Below are 3,969 nucleotides of genomic sequence, written 5' to 3' on the forward strand. Positions count from 1 at the left end.
CTTTAAAGGGCTCCTTTGCCAGTTGCCCCTGTGTCAAGGCCTCATCTCCCAATGTTCCTTATCTAGGGTTCCTCCCATCCTCTCACTCGGAAAACCCCTGCGTCCAGTGTCCCTGCCTCTGGACCCTGCCGTCCCCTCCCCTGCAGACCCATGTTCTGCCATGGCCATGCTGTGGCACCTCGAGGCCTTTGTATGTCTTCTGCTAGGAGCGGCTGGTGGAACAAAAGGGCCTTCACCCACTTCTGAGGAAACTGAGCAGCTCCTGTAACCTCAGGCAAACCCAGACTCTCCAAGCTGGCATGGAAAGAGGCAACTGGACCTCTTTCACTGACCCAGTTCCCAAGATTCCTCTGTCCTGGGGGCTCTTTGACTGTTACCTCTGCACCCTCACTGCTTTGAACTCTGGTACTGCTCCTGCATTAATGCTCAGGCTGGTTGTACCTGCGTGGTCCTCTTGATTTCTGAAGCAAGGCTGGACCCAGGTTGGAAGACCTGAGCAAAACATACTAACAGCCTGGGGTGGCAAAAGGGAAATAAACAGAAACTATTTAAACTTGTCTTCAAAAGTCAGCTATTTGCCGGGTGTGGTGGCGCTCACCTGTAATCCCAGCACTCGGGAGGCTGAGGCAGGAGGATCACTGTGAGTTCGAGACCAGCCTAGGCTACATAGTGAGTTCCAGGTCAGTCTCAACTACATAGTGAGACCCTGTCTCAAAAAACAAACAAACAAACAAAAAAAAGTCAGCTATTTGATCAGTTTGGAATCTGCCCAATGGGGCCTCCCTACCAAGGGTCCACCAGAGCTTTTGGCAGGGCCAGTCTTCCCCCACTCCTGAAGAAATATCTCACGGGCTTCAAAACAAAATTTAAGGGGTGTGGACCTTAGAAGAAAAAAAAATTGGGGTTAAAACTTCACCTGGAAGATGAGCGTGGCAGTGCATGCCTATAATCGCACCACTTGGGAGGCTGAGGCAGGAGGGTTTTGAGTTCAAGACCAGCCTGGACTACGTAGTGAGTTCAAGACCAGCCTTAAGTACACAGTGAGACCCTGTCTCAAAAAGAAAGAAGGAAAGAAAGACAGACAGGAAGGAAGGAAGGAAAGGGGACAGGCAAATGAGCGTGAGGGGGCATTCCTGTAATCCCAGCACTTCTGAGTGCTGGGCAGGAGGATGGGGCACCTAGTCTGGGCTACATAACAAGTTCAGGAACAGTCTGAACTGCAAAGAGAAACCTTGACTCAAAAAAAAAAAAAAAAAGTGAGAGAAAGAAAACTCATTTGGATATCCCTGCCCCACCTAGCTTTGGAGAATTATAATCTGAGGGGAAGTGAGGAAAACTGCCTGATCTGGAAGGCTCTCCAATTGAGTAGATTTTTTTTTCTTTTTCTTTTCTCTTTCCTTTTTTTTTTTTTTTTGGTACCAGGGATCAAACTCAAACTCAGAACCTTGTGCTTAGTAGGCAGGGGTGGTAGGGGTGGTGCCACTGAGCTAAATCCACAGTGAGAATTAGAATCTGAACCCAGTAGGGAGCCCAGTCTTCCTGACACTCCCAAGTACACTTCTTGAGGGCCTGCTCAGAGACACCCCCTTTTCCCACAGTTCACCCAGGCAGGGGCAGGCCATGGAGGAATTTCTTTGAAGACTGAGAGAGAGAGAACCATGGTTGTGAGACCTGGGAAAAAGAGTGGCCCAAGCCTCAGACGTTAGCCACTCTGGAACATCCAAGGGCCAAACAGCCCCTAACATGTTACTGTTAAAATTGAGGAGGCTGGCTGGGGATTTAGCTCAGTGGTTCCGCGGACTGTCTGGCAAGTGCAAGGTACCCAGTTCAATCTCCAGTACAAAAAAAAAAAAAAAAAAAAAAAATGAGGAGACTGAACTGTAGAAATAACCAGAATATTCATAATATAATGGCAATAACACCTATATTTATTGAGCAGTTACATAGTGTCAGGGCTCCTTCAGGCACTTTATATGCACCATTTAACTGAAACAGTAACCCCATTAGTGTGGTACTGTCCAGGTGAAGACACTGAGGTACAGAGAGGTGACTAGATCAAAGCCACACAGCCCTTGGGGCCAGGGATTTAGCTCAGTGGTGCCGTACCTGCCTTGCAAGTGCCAGGTCCTGGGTTTGATCCCTGATACAAAATAATAATATAATAAAAATCTATCACAAAGCTACACCCCAGATTTTCTACTGAGTCCAACTCCAAAAATTCCAGCTTTTTTGGGGGGATAATAATCCCCTCTTTAAAAAATTGTTAGTGTGGGCTAGAGATTTAGCTCAGTGGCCACTGCCCCTGCCTTGCAAACGAAAGGTCCTGAGTTCAATTCCTAGTACAAAAAAAAATTATTAGTGTATGTTTGCAATACATAATAAGTATATTCATCATGCAGTATTGGTATTGCATCTTGATCTTTTTCATTTCCCCTTCCCCTCCTGTCTTTTTCTGTCCCCAGATCTCCTTCCCATCGCTACGAAGTCTATCTTCCTGTTTTCTATCGATATAGGACATCCAAAATGATATAGGGGAAATACAATTCCCAACCTACTAGATGTCAGAAATGCCGAGTTTCCCAAAATCAAAGAGTGAATTCTAAGGAACAATGGAGGTTAAGAGCAGAAAATAACTGTTGAGAGGAAGAAATTTTGGCTCCTGTGAGACAGGAGGGGGCCCCAGTGGGTTGCTGGGAGCCCCACTTCACAGGGGAAGTTTTATGGAGCAAAAGCATGAGGCAGGTTCCACGTGGGACAAAATTATAATCAACCAATAATATTACAAATAGAGCTGCTTAAAGATTGATCCAATGAGGAAGCAAATCATGTAGGAAGTGTACATGGAAAGAACAAAACTTTTTGAAGGGAAGGACAGATCCAGAGGTCTTGGTCACTCACCAGGGTGACTGATGTCTCTGTAGACTTTATTGGACCAGGTGATATCGCTTGGGGAAATATGTAGGCCTGGTTATTTTGTCTTTATCTTGAGGCCTGGCCCCCAACAGATGTGCCTTCAGCCACAGTTATAATGTGTTTCCATCTTCTGCACTGACTCAAGGACCCAGTCCAATATGACTGCCTACAGTATTTCTACCTAATTTAGCTGTCTATCATACTGTCATCTTTCTTTTAGTATTTTGCTCTTTAAGTTATTTATACTTTGGTCTCTCATATGAGAGAAATCATGTGATATTTAACCTTCTGCGTCTGATTTACTTCACTTAGGATAATGGACTTAAGGTGCATCCATATTCTTAAAATGACTCAAATTTATTCTTCATGGCTGAGTAGTAATCCATTGTGTATATTTACCACATGATAATTCCATCTTTTAAGTTATTGACCCCTCTTTTTTTTCAACTTCCCCCATCCAGAGGTATGGGGGCGGTATGGGGACATCCTTAATACTAACCTATTCATTCCTGGGGAGTCCAAGGGTGGGAGATCTTTGCTCCAGCAATCACAATCCCTTCCCCAGCACCAACCTCTTGAGGAAGGAATTTACTCCCATAAATTGTCTACAATCTTGATACTCAAAAAAAATTTGGTCCACAGGCCAGCAACAGCAGCATCACCTGGGAAGTTATTAAAGATGCTAATGATGGGCTCACTCCAGACCCAATGAGTTGGAAAATCTGGTTGGGCCCAGGAGCAGTGTTTTATCAAGCTTTCCAGATGTTTTTTATGCTCTGTACAGTCAGGAAGACCGCTCTGCGTGGAGGCCATAGTGTCCCCGGAGGGAGTACACAACATCCGCTTCTGTCATTCACTTGCCCAACTCCACACCGGGCTCCTGGAACTACAAATCCCGGGCAGCTCTCGTTCTTTACAGGACTACATTTCCCTAGGTGCCTCGCGAGCCAGACCGTCATGGTGGCGCTCGCTCTGCCGACGACGCCTGAACCACAACTCCCACAATGCTAGGCGGTGCAACTACCGCCCCCTGCGGCTCGGGAGCGGCGCCACGTC

Source organism: Fukomys damarensis, unplaced genomic scaffold (assembly GCF_012274545.1).
Source record: "Fukomys damarensis isolate Sample0158 unplaced genomic scaffold, DMR_v1.0_HiC HiC_scaffold_19, whole genome shotgun sequence".
NCBI lineage: Eukaryota > Metazoa > Chordata > Mammalia > Rodentia > Bathyergidae > Fukomys > Fukomys damarensis.